The following is a 19,027-nucleotide window of genomic DNA, read 5'->3' as shown; positions in this document are numbered from 1 at the left end:
TTTGAGGTAAATTTTTGTCTCTTATTTGAAGAATTAAACTAATACCTATTTTATTCTTTCGATTATTTTATTTTAATAATCCTCTTATTCCTGAGAAATCCAGTTTAAACTTTTTTATTTTTGATACTTTAGCCCTTTTACATATATGATCATAAATTAGCCCATAATTTTCATTTCTAATATTTTCCTTATCCAATTTATGTAGCAAGATTATACTAGTTTCATATAAAACAATTAGAAGATGCCCCTCTTTTTGATTCTCCAGGAAAAATTGGGGTAAAAATGAAATCATGCTTTTTGACTCTTTGATTTAAATTACCTCTGAAACCATGTGGAACTGGCTTTTGTGTGAGTCCATTTCCAATTGATTAAACTTATATAACGAGGAGAAGAAGATTCATGCCTTTTATTTCTTCTTGAATCTACTCTTAAGTTGTAGCTTTTGTAAGAAATTCTTAGTTTTTGTGTTTGTCAAAAGTTAATTTTAGTTTTATCCTTTTAGTCAACAGTATCTATAGCTGTCTTCTTTTTTACTTCTAATATTGTTTATTTGTGTTGTTTCATATTTTCTGGGAACCCAAAAATGTCTATTTTATTAGTTTTTTTCAAAAAATGAACTTTTGCCTTAGTTGATTCTCTCTACTGTATATTTGTTTTTCGTTTAATTAATTTCCCCTTATCTTTATAGTTTCCTTCCTTCTGCTTTCTCTCTGTTTATTTTGTTGTTCTTCTAACTTCTTAAGTTGCTTAGCTCATTTATTTTCGGCTTTCTTCTTTTCTAATACAAGCATTTAGAGCTATAAATTCACCAGAAAGTATGCTTCAGTTGAATCTTGCAATTTGGGCATGTATTTGTTATTATTCGCCTTTGGCTATGAATTATTTAGAAACGCTTTTTAAAATTGATTTTCAAAGATATGAATTTTTTCCTATATAACTATTTATTATTGATTTCTAACATTGAAAAGTATCTAGATGATAAAAATTCTACAAAACTATAGATAGGATTGATTTTGACAACTGTGCCTTCTATAATTAAGAACACAATTTATTCTTTCATGAGGGTTATTTTTCTTTCATCTCAAGCTTGCTAATGATGTTATCTAAACTTTTAATACACTCATAAAAATGTTTTGCTGCTTGATTCATCAGTTACTCAGAGGAGTTTGTAAATTCTTACACTCTTCTTATGGATTTGTCCATTATGGTCTTATACGTTTTTGAGGCTGTGCTAAAAAGTTTGCAGATTATAATTAAGTGTTTGTCATCATATAGCAATGCTCATTACGCTCAATGACTTTTTGCCTGGAAGACTATTTTGACTGGCCTATCTATCTGTCATGATGCTAGTGGATTGGGGTCCAGTATGTCTTTTCCCCTTTACTTTTGGCCTTTCTGTAAACTCATAATTTAGATGTTTCTTTCATTCTCCTTGACAATCTGCAACTTTCAACTGTCAGGTCTATTGAATTTATAGTAATTACTATTACTAATAGATCTGAATTTATTTCTACAATTTTGTATTGTGCTGCATCTCCTGATTTTGCAATAGTTTTCTTTGTTCTTTGTTTTTTTTTTTTTTTTAGACGGAGTCTTGCTCTATCACCAGACACCAGGCTGGAGTGGAGTGGCGTGGTACAATCTTGGCTCACTGCAACCTCCGCCTCCTGGGTTCAAGCAATTCTCCTGCCTCAGCCTCCCAAGTAGCTGGGACTACAGGCGCGCACCACCACGCCCAGCTAATTTTTGTATTTTTAGTAGGGACGAAGTTTCACCATGTTTGCCAGGATGGTCTCAATCTCTTGATCTGGTGATCCACCCACCTTAGCCTCTCAAAGTGCTGGGATTACAGGCATGAGCCACTGCTTTCTTTTGGTCTAATTAAGTATTGTTGTTTAATTCCAATGCTCCAACACTGTGTATCTAGATGATTTTTTTTTTTTTTTTTTTTGAGACAGAGTTTCGCTCTTGTTACCCAGGCTGGAGTGCAATGGCGCGATCTCAGCTCACCGCAACCTCTGCCTCCTGGGTTCAGGCAATTCTCCTGCCTCAGCCTCCTGAGTAGCTGGGATTACAGGCACGTGCCACCATGCCCAGCTGATTTTTTGTATTTTTAGTAGAGACGGGGTTTCACCATGTTGACCAGGATGGTCTCGATCTCTTGACCTCATGATCCACCCGCCTCGGCCTCCCAAAGTGCTGGGATTACAGGCGTGAGCCACCGTGCCCGGCCGATGATATTTTTTAAATGTATTCTATTGTGGATATTCCCAATGATCCACATTTTTCATTAATTTAAAAAGTTCTGCTTGGACATCACCTTTCCATCGTTCTCTATTACTGGATGTCCTGATATGTGGAAGGGCAAGTCTACCATCTCCAACTTTCACGATTAAGGGCTTTCAGGCCTGATTACTCATGTCCTAGTTCAGTTGGTGCACTGTGATGAAAAAAGTCATAAAACAGGAGAAAAAATCAATTGAGGTATGCATTTAAGATTTGTTAGGCATTTTGAGGAATACAGTGTCTCCTACAGTTTTTCTGTGTTAAAAACAAAAAGATTCCTACCCTCACACTGACCCATTTGCCACAGCCACCATTAATTATACTGTGACAGATATAAGTGATTCTATGAAGGAAACAAGGAAGCTTCATGTTCGATATTAAGTGTTGGGAACATGTGATGACATCTGTGGTCTCTCACAGACTGGGAATTAAGAGATGTGGTTTTTTAGGTCACACTTCTGTCATATGCTACAACCTTGCCAGGACCCATAATACCTTCTCGGCGCCTGTGAAACATGTCATCACTGTATTTGGATGATTAATAGATTTGCAGATTCACAACCAAGAGGTGGGATGGAAAAACCTCTACAGAGCAATTGTAACATGAAAAGCATATTCATTATTATGATTTTGTGATTTCAAATTGCTTTCACAATACAAACTAGAGAGGGTGGATTTGCCAAATTCCTCTTACATGGTGAAGACAGCTAGCAGTCAGACTTTTGGTTAAAACCCTAAACCTAGTGAACTATCAGAATTACTTGAGAAGGTTCTTAAAAAATACTCTGAAGTGACTTTCACTCCAGGCTTTAAATATCATCCATTTTCTACTCCAGGCTAAACCTTTCCCAGGTACTCTTTCACTTGGGTGAATTTTCTTCATCGCTCATTCCACGATATGTAGAGTTTTGTTTGTTTATTTCTTTTAGGCCAGTCTTCTGCAGTGAACTATGTAGTCCATGAAGACAGAGATGTTGACAGTTATTGTCTTCATCCTGTACATAAAGCTTACCCCAGGGCCTAGAACCTGGTAGGCGTTCAATAAATATGTGAAGGGATGAAGGAGTAATTTCTTCCAACACTCCTGCTGGATTTCTGTAATCCAACAGAAATCTCATTAGTATGACCCAGGAATCTATGTGTAGAGTTCTGGAGATGATTTTGGTGACCAACACATTGAAGAACACACTAGTTTATGACAAAGTGATTTTGTCTTAACTAAAGAGAATATATCAGAAGTTTTGATGGCATGGGGGCAGGGCTAGCTTAATGAGGGTTTGATTAGGAGTTCTCAGAAGGGCTCCTTTCCATCCCCATCCTGCACTTGAGGCTCAGTACTCTGCAGTTTTGATGTTCTTATTTTTATCTTTGGATTTGTGTGTGTAAGTGAATTTCAATGGGATTATGGAGCATGAGCAGGGGCTCGGAGCTTCCTCTCAGAAGCACATGCTTCTTTCACCACTTCACTACCTCCCCAGTAGGGGCTGCAGCTGCCTGCACCTGCCCGCACCTGCCCCTGCCCATTGATGCTGCTACCCTTGCCCCAGATGGGGTCAGAGCACAGGTGTAGGAAGCAATAGCATGGAGCCCACACACCAAGTCATGGTATATGACCTTTGGGTAGCAGCGAGGGTCCAGAAGTTTGATGTGAAATAACAAAGAACGCCATAACAGGTCAATAGAGACAACAGAAAAAAAATGAAAATGCTTTTTTCCTGCATTTTGAATAAGGAGCCTAGCATTTTTCTTTTATAGTCATCAATTTATGTGCAAGCCATGGGCACAGGATATATTACTTTGACAAAAAGGGGCATGTATGTATATTTCCAGTTGAGATACACCATTCCTAGGTTTACTTTCTCAAGACATGTTACCACCAGTGGATGATGATGCCTAGTTGTCTTTTGCTCCAAATAGAGTTTTCCATAACTTCTTTTCAACTAAATGAAACTTTCTTGATACAAATATGATTTTATGAAAAAGTTAAGCATAGATATTAACTATTAACTATTTTATTGCAAAATGTATTTTTGTCTCACAATTTGAAGAACTGTATATAAGCAACTTATTCCCTAACCCTTGTAATTATAAATTTTTATTCTTTTATCTTTTTATTTCAAATTTATGTTCTTCCCCTCCTCTCACTACCTACAATACCTAAAGACTTCTAGCTTGCTTTAGAAGAAGTTCCGGTAGCTTCCAGTTGGCTCTCTCAGCCTGTCTGTTGTTCAACCTCTTAAGTGTATGTCCAAGAGTTTTTCTTTCTCTAGGGTGCTCTAATGTTTCCTCATGTAAATTTGCAGAAGTCTCTCAAGTGTTATGGTGTCAGTGGAAAACCTCAAGTCCCCAAAAAGTGGCCCACTTAATACCAAATGCTGAGATAGCCAAGAAGCTGCCTGGGAAATGCTGAGCCACTTGGTTAAACAATAATTTCTGACACTGAAGCAAGCTGTACTGAGACAGCTTCAGTATCAGAAATCAACCACCAACAAGAAATGCCAACTATTGTTCTTGACTGTGTCTCAGCCTTGCCTCACTGCTCATGTGGTTTCACGAACATTTGACAGATGCATGGTTTACAAATAGTTTTCTGCCTTTCTGTCAGTTGTCTGTTTACTCTGTTAATAGTTTATTTTGCTGTGCAGAAGCTCTTTAATTTAATTAGATCTCATTTGTCAATTTTTGCTTTTGTCGTAATTGCTTTTGGCATCTTCATCATGAAATCTTTGCCAGTTCCTATATCCAGAATGGTGTTGCTTAGATTGTATTTCAGGGCTGTTATACTTTGGAGTTTTACATTTAAGTCTTTAATCCATTTTGAGTTTTTTTTGTATATGGTGTAAGGAAGGAGTCCAGTTTCAATCTTCTGCCTATGGCTAGCCAGTTATCCCAGCACCATTTATTAAATAGGGAGTACTTTCTCCCTTGGTTATTATTGTCAGATTTGTCAAAGATGGTAGTAGGTTTGTGGCCTTATTTCTGGGCTCTCTACTCTGGTCCATTGGCATGGACCAGAGAACCATGCTGTTTATGTTCCTATAGCCCTGTAGTATGGTTTGAAGTCAGGTAAGGTAATGTGATGCCTCCAGCTTTGTTCCTTTTGCTTAGAATTGCCTTGGCTATTTGGGCTCTTTTTTAGTTCTGTATGAATTTTAAAAGTTTTTCCTAGTTCTGTGAAGAATGTCATTGGTAGCTTGATAGGAATAGCATTTAATCTGTATATTGCTTTGGGTAGTATGGCCATTTTAATGAAATTAATTCTTGCTTATCCATGAGCATGGAATGTTTTTTCATTTGTTTGTGTAATCTCTGATTTCTTTGAGCAGTGTTTTATAATTCTTGTTGTAGAGATATTTCATCTCCCTGGTTAACTGTATTACTAGGTATTTTATTATTTTGGGGGCAGTTGTGAATGGAATTGTGTTTCTAATTTGGCACTTGGCTTGGCTGTTGTTGGTGTATAGGAATGCTTTAATTTTTGTTTGTCAATTTTGTATCCTGAAACTTTACTGAAGTTGTTGATCAACTGAGGGAGCTTTTGGGCTGAGACTATAGGGTTTTCTAAATATGGAATCATGTCATCTGCAAGCAGAGATAGTTTGACTTCCTCTCTCCCTACTTGGATGCCCTTTATTTCCTTCTCTTGCCTAATTGCTTTGGCCAAGACTTCCAATACTATGTTAATAGGAGTAGTGAGAGAGGGCATTTTTGTGGTGTTCTGGTTTTCAAAAGGAATACCTCCAACTTTTGTCAATCTAATATGATATTGACTGTAAGTTTGTCATAGATGGCTCTAATTATTTTGAGGTATGTCCTTCAATCCCTAGTTTATTGAGAGTTTTTAACATGAAGGATGTTGAATTTTATCAAAAGCCTTTTCTCCATCTATTGAGATAATCATGTGATTTTTGTCTTTAGTTCTGTTTATGTGATGAATCACATTTATTGATTTGTGTATGTTGAACCAATCTTGCATCCCAGGGATAAAACTTACTTGATCAGGGTGGATTACTCTTTTTGATGTGTTGCTGAACTCAGTTTGCTAGTATTTTGTTGAAGATTTTTCCATCAATCTTCATTAAGGATATTCGCCTAAAGTTTTGTTTGTTGTGTCTCTGCTAGGTTTTGATGTCAGGATGATGCTGGCCTCATAGAATGACTTGGGGAGGAGTCCTTTCTCCTAAACTTTTTGGAATAGTTTCACTAGAAATGATACCAGCTCTTCTTCTTTGCACATGTGGTAGAATTTGGCTGTAAATCCATCTGGTCCTGGACTTTTTTTAGTTGGAAGGCTATTTATTACTGATTCAATTTCAAAGCTCCATTATTGGTATGTTCAAGGAGTCAATTTCCTCCTGGTTCAGTCTTGGGAGGGTGTATGTGTCCACGAATTTATCAGTCGTTTCAAGGTTTTCTAGATTTTTGGCATAGAAGTATTCATAGTAGTCTCTAGTGGTTGTTTGTATTTCTTTGGGGTCAATAGTAACATCCCTTTGTTATTTATAATTGTGTTTATTTGGATCTTCTCTCTAGTTTCCTTTATTAGTTTAGCTAACTATCTTATTTTTTTAAAAATACAACTTCTGGATTCATTGATCTTTTTAATGGTTTTTGTATCTTTAATAATTTATTGTATTTTAGGTTCTGGGGTACATGTGCAGATCATGCAGGATTGTTGCATAGGTACATACATGGCAATGTGGTTTGCTGTCTTCATCTCCTCGTCACCTATATCTGGCATTTTTCCCCATGTTATCCCTCCCCAACCTCCCTACCCCCCACATTCCTCCCCTAGTCCCCCCCACTGACCCCAATGTGTGATGTTCCCCTCCCTGTGTCCATGTGTTCTCATTGTTCAACACCCAACTATGAGTGAGAACATGCGGTGTTTGATTTTCTGTTCTTATGTCAGTTTGCTGAGAGTGGTGGTTTTCAGATTCATCCATGTCCCTACAGACTAACTAACTCATCATTTTTTATGGCTTCATAGTATTCCATGGTGTATATGTGCCACATTTTCCTTGTTTTCCTTTTTTTTTTTTTTTCAGTTTTCTCTAGATATTTAATACAAGATGCAATGTATCCATACTCCGTGAAACATGGTTGCCAGTAGGGGAGTTGTAGCCCTACTGAATCAATCAAAGTATTACAATACAGCTGAAAGCTTTATATAGACATATTTCTATTCTTATTCTTACTTGCACTAATGTAGACAGTTTGATAGATAAGCTTGTCTCTTGTGCTTTTTCTACTTTGGGGAGTTACATACTTTAGATGAGACACAAAGAAACTCTACTGGTTTAAGAGTTCTATGTTTTACTTTTACTATAGACCTTTTTTCCCTCAGTTTAGATGGGAAGAGCCAGCCTTTGGTATAAATAACTTACTACCACAACATTTAAAGGGCATCTTTAGTGTTCACTGTCAGTTGTGTAGCCTTTTAGTAAGGGGGTGGCTAGAGCCTCTTTACTCTCAGTAAGTGCCCTGGGCTGATGGATAAACACACTAAATTTAACACCCTGGTTGTTTGCAGCTCTGACAAAACCACTATTAGCAGTCATTGTGATGGCTTTTAGGGTGTCCCCTGTCCCAAAAAATGTTAATGAGAAGCTATTAATTTTTGAACTGGCAACTAGTCTCAAGGCATGCTCAGAAGGCTGGTCTGGTACTATATTAATTCACTTAATCAACATAGTGGCCCTCTCTCTCTCCCCAGGTCCTCCTAAGTTATCTAAAACAGACTGAAAGTCCTTGACAGCAGATTCACAAGCAAACAACTCCTTGTCCTTCATAAAGGCCTCCAGCTGAGGTAGAACCTACTCTTTCCTCTTTTGCTCTGCTTGTTCTGTGAACACTTTTTCTTTGAAAATAAAGTGGCAGCCTCCATAGCTGAGAGCAGATACATATATGATTAAAGTAGCAATGTCCAGATTTACTCTTTTGCACACATAGACCTTAATGTCTGTTGGAAATGCAACACTTACTAGTATATTTTCTTGGTCTACTCTGGTCACCTGCAAAAGCTCAGGGCCCTCATCATCTGATTCACTCTCACTCGGTTGGAGCTCTTCAGGGTGATCTAACAGAGAGTTGACTGCTACTATGTCTCCTCTCACAGATATGCCCATTTCTTTCAGCTTCTCTGCCATGGAGCTGGAGACACTGTTGTAAAATGCAAAGATGATGTGAGGTTTGCTATATTGCACTGGCTGCTGGTGACTGGCCTGGAGGAAGTCTTCAGCCTGCTCAATGATGCTTTTGTTGCCATATTGGTCCCTTCCCAGCCAGGTGTTATGAAGAGCTTCAGCCTTCCAGCCAATGATTTTCACCGAAGTAGGACCACCATTTGCAACTACATCTACCACAAGGGTCTGCTTTTCTCCCAAGGTATCCATGTAACCAAAGACATGAAGAACACTAACAACTTCTTCCAGGCTTTCGGTTGATTCCACAATGGCTCTCAGGTGTGTTAGGTTAGTGTTCCGTAAATGAGATTCTTTAAGAGCTACTTTTCCAGCTTCTACTTTCCGTAAGAAATGCCTATCATTGGTGGGCATTTGGGTTGGTTCCAGGTCTTTGCTATTGTAAACAGTGCTGCAATGAACATACGTGTGCATGTGTCTTTATAATAGAATGATTTATAATCCTTTGGATATATACCAAGTCATGGGATTGCTGAGTGAAATGGAATTTCTATTTCTAGGTCCTTGAAGAATCACCACACTGTCTTCCACAATGGTTGAACTAATTTACACTCCCACTAACTGTGTAAAAGTGTTCCTATTTCTCCACATCCTCTCCAGCATCTGTTGTCTCCGGACTTTTTAATGATCGCCATTCTAATTGGCATGAGATGGTATCTCAATATATTTGATTTGCATTTCTCTAATGACCAGTGATGATGAGCATTTATTCATGTTTGTTGGCCTCATAAATGTCTTTTGAAAAGTGTCTATTCATGTCCTTCGCCCACTTTTGAATGGGTTTGTTTGTTTTTTTCTTGTAAATCTGTTTTAGTTCTTTGTAGATTCTGGATATTAGCCCTTTATCAGATGGGTAGATGGCAAAAATTTTTTCCCATTCTGTTGGTTGCCAGTTCACTCTAATTGTTTCTTTTGCTGTACAGAAGCTCTGGAATTTAATTAGATCTCATTTGTTTATTTTGGCTTTTGTTGCCAATGTTTTTTGTGTTTTAGTCATGAATTCTTTGCCTATGCCTATGTCCTGAATGGTTTTGCTTAGGTTTTCTTCTAGGGTTTCTATGATGTTAGGTCTTACATTTAAGTCTTTAATACATCTGGAGTTAATTTAGTAAGGTGTCAAAAAGGGGTCCAGTTTCTGTTTTCTGCACATGGCTGGCCAGTTTTCCCAACACTATTTATTAAACAGGGAATCCCTTCCTCATTGCTTGTTTTTGTCAGGCTTGTCAAAGATCGGATGGTTGTAGATGTGTGGCATTGCCTCTGAGGCCTCTGTTCTGTTCCATTGGTCTATATCTCTATTTCAGTACCAGTACCATGCTGTTTTCATTACTGTAGCCTTGTAGTATAGTTTGAAGTCAAGTAGGATGATGCCTCCAGCTTTGTTCTTTTCCTTAGGATTGTCTTGGCTATGCGGGCTCTCTTTTGTTTCCATATGAAGTTTAAGGTGATTTATTCCAGTTCTGTGAGGAGGGTCATAAGTAGCTTGATGGAGATAGTGTTGAATCTATAAATTACTTTGGGCAGTATGGTCATTTTCACAATATTGATTCTTCCTAACCATAAGCATGAAATGTTTCTCCATCTGTTTGTGTCCTCTCTTATTTCCTTGAGCAGTGGTTCATAGCTCTCCTTGAAGATGTCCTTTACATCCTTTGTTAGTTGTATTCCTAGGTATTTTATTCTCTTTGTAGCAATTGTGAATGGAAGTTCGCTCTTGATTTGGCTCCGTTTTAGTCTGTTATTGGTATATAGGAATGCTTGTGATTTCTGCACATTGACTTTGTATCCTGAGACTTTGCTGAAGTTGTTTATCAGTTAAGGAGATTTTGGGCTGAGATGATAGTGTCTTCTAAATATACAATCATGTCATCTGCAAATAGAGACAATTTAACTTCCTCCTTTCCCAATTTAATACCCTTTATTTCTTTTTCTTGCCTGATTGCTCTAGCTAGAACTTCCAATACTATGAATAGGAGTGGTGAGACAGGACATCCTTGTCTAGTGCCAGATTTCAAAGGAAATGCTTCTAGTTTTTGTCCATTCAGTATGATATTTGCTGTGGTTTGTCATAAATAGCTTTTACTATTTTGAGATATTTTCCATCATTACCTAGTTTCTTGAGAGTTTTTAGCATAAAGCGCTGTTGAATTTTGTCGAAAACCTTCTCTGGATCTATTGAGATAATCATGTGGTTTTTATCTTTGGTTCTGTTTATATGGTGGATTACGTTTACAGACTTGCATATGTTGAACCATCCTTGCATCCCCAGAATGAAGCTTACTTGATTGTGATGGATAAGATTTTTGATGTGCTATTGCAATCAGTTTGCCAGTATTTTATTGAAGATTTTTGCATCTAGGTTCATCATGGATATTGGCCTGAAATTTTCTTTTTTTTTGTTGCGTCTCTGCCAGGTTTTGGTATCAGGATGATATTGGTCTCATAAAATGATTTGGGATGGATTCCCTCTTTTTGTATTGTTTGGAATAGTTTCAGAAGAAGTGGTGCCAGCTCCTCTTCGTATGTCTGGTAGAATTCAGCTGTGAACCCATCTAGACCTGGGCTTTTTTTGGTTGGTAGGCTATTAATTGCTGGCTCAACTTTAGCCCTTGTTATTGATCTATTCAGGGTTTCAACTTCTTCCTGGTTTAGGCTTGAGTGGGTGCAAGTTGGCCAGGAATTTATCCATTTCTTCCAGGTTTACTGGTTTCTGTGCACAGAGTTGCTTTTAGTAATCTCTGATGGTACCTTGTATTTCTGTGGAATCAGTGGTGATAGCTCGTTTATCATTTTTTATTGCATGTATTTGATCTTCCTCTCTTTTCTTTTTTATTAACCTTGCTAGCAGCCTGTCTATTTTGTTGATCTTTTCAAAAAACCAGTTCCTGGATTTATTGATTTTTTGAAGAGTATTTTGTGTATTTATCTCCTTCAGTTCTGCTCTGATCTTAGTTATTCCTTGCCTTCTGCTAGTTTTGAGTTTTTTTGATCTTGCTCCTCTAGGTTTTTCAATTTTGATGATAAAGTGTCAATTTTAGATCTTTCCTCACATCTCATGTGGGCATTTATTGCTATAAATTTCCCTCTAGACACTACTTTAAATGTGTCCCAGAGATCCTGATACATTGTGTATTCGTTCTCATTGGTTTCGAAGAACATCTTTATTTCTGCCTTCATTTCATTGTTTATCCGGTCAACATTCAAAAGCCAGTTGTTCAGTTTCCATGAAGTTGTGTGGTTCTGAGTTAGTTTCTTAATCCTGAGTTCTAATTTGATTGCACTGTGGTCTGAGAGACGTTTGTTATGATTTCTGTTCTTTTGCATTTGCTGAGGAGGTGATTTATTTCCAATTATGTGGTCAGTTTTAGAGTAAGTGCGATGTGGTGCTGAGAAGAATGTATATTCTGTGGATTTGGGGTGGAGAGTTCTGTGTATGTCTGTTAGGTTTGCTTGGTCCAGATATGAGTTTGAGTCCTGAGTATCCTTGTTAATTTTCTGTCTTGTAGATCTACCTGATATTGGCAGTGGAGTGTTAAAGTCTCCCACTATTACTGTGTGGGAGTCTAAGTCTCTTTGTAGGTTGTTAAGAACTTGCTTTATGTATCTGGGTGCTCCTGTATTAAGCGTGTATATATTTAGGATGATTAGCTCTTCTTGTTGCATTGATTCTTTTACCATTATGTAATGCCCTTCTTTGTCTCTTTTGATCTTTGTTGATTTAAAGTCTCTTTTATCAGAGACTAGGATTGCAACTCCTGCTTTTTTTTTTTTTTTTTTTTTCCTCTCCATTTGCTTGGTAAATCTTCCTCCAGCCCTTTATTTTGAGCCTATATGTGTCCTTGTACATGAGATAGGTTTCCTGGATACAGCACACCAATGGGTTTTGACTTCTTAGCCAATTTGCCAGTCTGTGTCTTTGATTGGAGAGTTTAACCCATTTACATTTAAGGTTAATATTGTTATGTGTAAATTTGATCCTGCCATTTTGATGCTACCTGGTGGTTTTGCCTGTTAGTTGACGCAGCTTCTTCATTGTGTTAATGGTCTTTACCATTTGGCACATTTCTGGAGTGGCTGGTACTTGTTGTTCCTTTCTATGTTTAGTGCTTCTTTCAGGAGCTCTTGTAGGGCAGGCCTGGTGGTGATGAAATCTCTGAGAAATTGCTTGTTCATAAAGGACTTTATTTCTCCTTTGCTTATGAAGCTTAGTTTGGCTGGATATGAAATTCTAGGTTGAAAGTTCTTTTCTGTAAGGATGTTGAATGTTGGCCCCCACTCTCTTCTGGCTTGTAGGGTTTCTGTGGAGAGATCCGCTGTAAGTCTGATGAGCTTCCCTTTGTGGGTAACCCGATCTTTCTCTCTGGCTGCCCTTAGCATTTTTTCCTTCATTTCAACCCTGGTGAATCTGATGATTATGTGCCTTGGAGTTGCTCTTCTTGAGGAATATCTTTGTGGTGTTCTCTGTATTTCCTGGACTTGAATATTGGCCTGCCTTGCTAGGTTGGGGAAGTTCTCCTGGATAATATCCTGAAGAGTGTTTTTCAGCTTGAATTCATTCTCTCCATCACATTCAGGCACACCTATCAAATGTAGATTAGGTCTTTTCACATAATCCCATATTCCTTGGAGGCTTTGTTCATTTCTTTTTACTCTTTTTTCTCTAACCTTGCCTTCTCGTTTTATTTAATTGAGTTGATCTTCAATCTCTGATATCCTTTCTTCTGCTTGGTCGATTTGGCTATTGAAACTTGTGTATGCTTCGTGAAGTTCTTGTATTGGGTTTTTCAGCTCCATCAAATCATTTATATTCTTCTCTAAGCTGTTTATTCTCATTACTATTTCATCTAACATTTTTTCAAGGTTCTTAGTTTCTTTACATTGCGTTAGAACATGTTCTTTTAGCTCAGAAAAGTTTGTTATTACCCACCTTCTGAAGCCTGTTTCTGTCAATTCATCAGACTCATTCTCCATCCAGCTTTGCTTCCTTGCTGGTGAGGAGTTGTACTCCCTTGGAGGAGGAGAGGCATTCTGGTTTTCAGTGTTTTCATCCTTGTTGCACTGGTTTCTTCCCATCTTCATGGGTTTATCTACCTGTCGTCTTTGTAGTTGGTGACTTTCAGATGGGGTCTCTGAGTGGGTGTCCTTTTTGTTGATGTTGAAATTATTTCTTTCTGTTTTTTAGTTTTCCTTCTCACAGTCAGGCCCGTCTGCTATAGGACTGCTGGAGTTCCACTCCAGATCCTGCTTCCTGGGGATATCTGTGGTGGCTACAGAATAGTAAGAGTTGCTGCTGGTTTCTTCTTCTGTTATCTTAACCTCAGAAGGGTACTCAGCAGATGTCAGCCTGAGCTCTCCTTTATGAGGTGTCTCTTTGGATATACAGGGGTTGGGTAGCTGCTTGAGGAGACAGTCTGTCCCATGTAGGAGCTCAAGTGCTGAGCTGTGAGCTCCATTGTTCTGTTCAGAGCTGCTGGGCAGGTATGTTTAAGCCTGCTGCAGCAGAACTCATAACCACCTCTTTTTTCCCACGTGCTCTGTCCTGGGAAGATGGGGCTTTATTTATAAGTTCCTGATGTGCTGCTGCCTTTTTTCAGAGATGCCCTGCCTAGCAAGGAGGTAGTCTAGTCACAGTCTGTCAGCAGAGGCATTGCTGAGCTGCCGTGAGCTCTGCCCAGCTGCTATGTGAACTTCCTTGCAGTTTTGTTTACAGAGGTACAATTAGAACTGCCTCGGTAATGGCAGTCAGCCTCAGTAATGGGAGTCTGCCTCAGTAATGGCAAACTGCCTCGGTAATGGTGGACTGCCTCGGTAATGGCTGACTGCCTCGGTAATGGTGGACTGCCTCAGTAGTGGTGGACTGCCTCGGTACTGGCTGACACCCTTCCCCAGCCTGAGCTGGACTGTCCCTGGTCCAGCTGTGCTTGCTGTGAAACTCTAAATCCAGAGTGTTTCAGATTGCTAGTCTTTGTGGGAGTGGGACCCCCTGAGCCAGTTCACCTGGTTTCCTGTTTCAGCCCCCTTTTTTTCAGTTGAATGGGCGGCTCTGTCTCCCAGGTGTTCCAGGTGCCAGTTGAAACAGCGCCCAGATTTGTGTGAGTTTTTGTGTGAAGACCTGCAGCACTGGCTGAAACAGCCATGCTGGAAACTCATGGTGCTTTTCAGCCTGGGAATCTCCTGGTCTGTGGGCAGTAATAATTCGTTTGGAAATGTGGTGATCACTCACCTTCTGCATTGTTCTCGCTGGGAACTGCACACCAGAGCTGTTCCTATTTGGTCATCTTTGATCTCTCTCAGTTTTTGTGTCTTGATCTCCTTCAGTTCAGCCCTGATTTTGGTTATTTTTTGTCTTTTGCTAGCCTTGGTGTTGGTTTTCTCTTGCTTCTCTAGTTCTTTTAGTTGTGATTTTAGCTTGTTAATTTGAGGTCTTTCTAACTTTTTGATGTGGGCATTTAGTGCTAGAAAATTCCCTCTTAACATTACCTTAGGTGTGTCTTGGAAATTCTGGTATGCTGTTTTTTTGTTCTAACTAGTTTCAAAGAACTTCTTGATTTTTGCCTTAATTTTATTATTTACCCAAAAGTCATTCAGGAGCAGGTTGTTTAATTCCCATGTAATTGTATGGTTTTATGCAATTTTTTTAGTCTTGATTTCTATTTTTATTACACTGTGGCTCAGGAGAGTGTTTGGTGTGATTTCAATTCTTTTGCATATGCTGAGGATTCTTTTATGTCTGATTGTGTGGTTAATTTTAGAGTATGTGCTATGTGGCAATGAGAAGAATGTCTATTCTGTTGTTTTATGGGTGGAGAGTTCTGCAGAGGTTTATCAGATCCATGCGGTCCAATGTTGAGTTCAGGTCCTGAATTTTGGCTAATTTTCTGCTTGATGATCTGTCTAATACTGTCAGTGAAGTGTTGAAGTCTCTCACTATTACTCTGTGGGAGTCTAAATCTCTTTTTAGGTCTTTAAGAAGTTGCCTTATGAATCTTGTGTTCATAAGGGTGCTCTTGTGTTCGGTGCATATATATTTAGGATAGTTAGGTCTTGTTGATTTGAACCCTTTACCATTAAGTAATATCCTTCTTTGTCTTCTTAAATCTTTGTGAGCTTAAAGTCTGTTTTGATTGAAATTAGGACTGCAATCCTTGTTATTTTATGATTTCCATTTTGCTTGGTAGATTTTTCTCCATCCCTTTTTTTTTTTTTTTTCCGAGATGGAGTCCTGCTCTGCCACCCAGGCTGGAGTGCAGTGGCATGATCTTGGCTCACTGCAACCTCTGCCTCCCAGGTTCAGGTGATTCTCCTGCCTCAGACTCTTGAGTAGCTAGGATTACAGGTGTGTGCCACCATGCCCAGTTAATTTTTGTATTTTTAGTAAAGACGGGGTTTCACCATATTGGTGAGGCTGGTCTTGAACTCCTGACCTCATGATCCACCTGCCTCAGCCTCCCAAAGTGCTGGGATTACAGGCATGGGACACAGTCCCCAGACCATCCCTCTATTTTGAGCCTATGGGAGTCACCACTTGTGAGACAGGTCTCTTGAATACAGCATACCATGGAGTCTGCTTTTTTATCTAGTTTGCCACTCTATGCCTTTTAAATCGGGCATTTAGCCTGTTTACATTCAATATTAGTAGTAATATGTGTGGATTTGAACCTGTCATTTTCTTGTTAGCTGACTATTATGCCGGCTTGTTTGTATGGTTGCTTTATAGAGTCACTAGTCTGTGTACTTAAATATGTCTTTCTATTTCCTGGTAACAGTCTTTCTTTTCTATATTGAGTGCTTCTTTCCAGATCTCTTGTAAGGCAGATCTGGTGGTTACAAACTCCCCCAGAGTTTGCTTATCTGAAAAGGATCTTATTTCTCCCTCACGGAAGAAGCTTAGTTTGAATGGACATGAAATTCTTGGTTGAAGATTTTTTTTTTAAGAATGTCAAATATAGGTCCCCAATTTCTTCTGGCTTGTAGGGTTTCAGCCAAGAAGTCCACGGTTAGCTTAATGGGGTTCCCTTTGTAGGTGACCTGCTCTTTCTTTCTAGCTACCTTTAGCATTCTTTTTTTCATTTTACCTTAGAAAATATGATGATTATGTGTCTTGAGGATGATCTTCTTACGTAGAATCTTGCAGGGGTTCTCAGTATTTCCTGAATTTGACTGTTGGCCTCTCAAGTGAGGTCAGGGATGTTTTGATGGATGATATCATGAAATATATTTTCCAAGCTGTTTACTTTTTTCCCATTCCTTTCAGGAATGCCAATAGTTCCTAAATTTGGCCTCTTTACATACTACCATATTTTTTGGAGGTTTTGTTCATTGCTTTTCATTCTTTTTTTTTTTTTTTCATGTTTGTCTGACTGTCTTATTTCAGAGGGCCAGTGTTCGAGTTCCAAAATTCTTTCCTTAGCTTAGTCTGTTCTGCTGTTAATACTTATGATTGCATCATGAAATTGTTGCAGTGTGTTTTTCAGCTCTATCAGATCAGTTAGATTCTTTTTTGTACTGGCTATGTGTCAGCTTCTGTATTGTTTTATTGCGATTCTTAGTTTTCTTAGATTAGATTTTTCCATTCTCCTGAATCTCGATGATCTTTATTTCTATCCATATTCTGAATTATATTTCTGTAATTTCAGCCAGCACAGCCTTGTTAAGAATTCTTGTTAGAGAACTAGTGCAGTTCTTTGGAGGACATAAGACACTCTGTTCATTTGAGTTGCTGGAGTTCTTGTGTTGGTTCTTTCTTGTCTTTACATGTGGGTGTTCCTTTAACTGCTAGGCTGCCTCCGATTAAAGTGGTCAGATGGGGGCAGGGTGGTTGTACTGGAGTCCCAGATGAGATGGCCCTACCCAGTGAGGAAAAGTGAGAACCAGAAGCTGCATGGAGAATAGTTGGCCCCTTTTCCATGAAGTGAATGCTCTGTGCTGGGGGTCCAGACCATCCCCTGGTCCCTGTGGACTTTCCAGAGCCTGGCAACAAGGGCAAGGGCTGTGAAACAGCAAAGATGGCAACCAGCCCCCTCCCACTGGGAATTATAGGGCTGCTACTGTCTCCACAGCCCCGGCAGAGTGTGACTGGAGACTTAGGACCCTCCCAGTGAGGAGATATGAGATCAGGGGACGCTGTAACAAAAAATCTGCATGCTGGGTGTCCACTTCAGTCCCTTGTCACCTTAGATTTTCCAGCACCTAAAGGTATTAACAGTGAAGGCTGCAAAACAGCAAATATGGCCGCCTCCCCCTTTCTCTGGAAACTCTGTCCCAGGAAAGTACAGACCTGTTGCCAGCCTGAATAAAGCCATGGGGGTGGTTGTAGACATCAGTCAAAAGATTCCAGTCAGTGAAGAGAAACAGGATCTGGAACCATCATGAAAAACCAGTTTGGCCACTCCTCTGTAGAGCTGCTGCACTGTGCTGGCGGACCTCTCCAGTCCCTAGTCACCTCAGACCCCCTAGAGCTCAAATGTAACAATGGCTTAGCCTGTGAAACAGCAAAGATGGCAGCCCATCCTTCCCTGTGGGAGTGCCATCCCAGGGAGGATCAGAAGCACTGCCAGTTGGAATACACTGGTGGGGGTGGCTGGTGACCCCAGTTGGAAGGTCCTGCCCAGTGAGGAGAAGCAAAGCCAGTGACCTATGTAAAAAAAGCAATCTGGCTGCTTTTCCTACAGCAGCTTTACCAAAGCCAACAATGGCTAAGGCTGAGAAATGGCAAAGATGGTGGCCTGCCCCTCCCTCTGGTAGCTCCATCTCAGGGAGATGTAACTCTGCTATTGGTGGCTGGCTGGAGTTCCAAGCCAGTGGGTCTTATCATGCAAGGTGCCATGGAAGTGGGGCCTGAAGACCATTGCTGCTCAGCCCCCTGGATTCAGCCCCTATCCTAGGGATATTTAAAGGGGTCTATCCTCCTGCTTTGCCACAGTTGCAGTCACTTTTGCTGGGGAGCTCAGATATCTAAAGTTCCCAGGGCTCTGAGTGTGCCTAAGCAGCTGAGACTTCACATACCTCTTCATTTCAGACTGCAGGCCCTGGTGGAACAGATTTACAAAGGGATCAACTGACCTGAGGGCTACAAAGATTCATGGGAGAAGCATGGGTCCCAGAGTTACTCATTCACTCACTGCTTCCCTGGGTAGGGGAGGCTCCCCTGGCTCCATGTTGCTCCTGGGTAAGCAGTCATCTGCCTTGCTTTTCTTCATTTTTTGTGGGTTGTTTTCTTGATGAATCCCAAAGTGTACACCTGGATGTTTCAGCTCAAAATGCTGTATTTATTCAAGCCTTCTATTTCTCTCCATGAGAGAAGCACACATTAGCTGCTTCCAGTTGGCCACCTTGGCTAGGCTCTTATTTATTTTTTTTTAAAGATGAGGTCTCCCTCTGTCACCCAGGCTGGAATGTAACGGCATGATCATAGTTCATTGCAGCCTTGAACTCGTGGGCTCAAGTGATCCTCCTGCCTCAACCTCTCTGAATAGCTGGCCACCACACCAAGCTATTTTTTTTTTAGGTTTTAGACACAGGATCTCACTATGTTACCC

The 19,027-nt window shown here is 39.7% G+C and overlaps 1 pseudogene; it reads right to left on the bottom strand.

Moving 5' to 3' along the window:
- Nucleotides 1-7,585: 7,585 nt before the first annotated feature.
- LOC116548985 lies at nucleotides 7,586-8,843 on the bottom strand (annotated as a pseudogene).
- Nucleotides 8,844-19,027: the final 10,184 nt, after the last annotated feature.

The sequence above is a fragment of the Sapajus apella genome, unplaced genomic scaffold, assembly GCF_009761245.1.
Source record: "Sapajus apella isolate SASKATOON/1434 unplaced genomic scaffold, GSC_monkey_1.0 scaffold6, whole genome shotgun sequence".
Taxonomy (NCBI): Eukaryota; Metazoa; Chordata; class Mammalia; order Primates; family Cebidae; genus Sapajus; species Sapajus apella.
The sequence above is the reverse complement of the archived record's forward strand: the minus strand, read 5'-3'. Positions and strand labels throughout refer to the sequence as shown.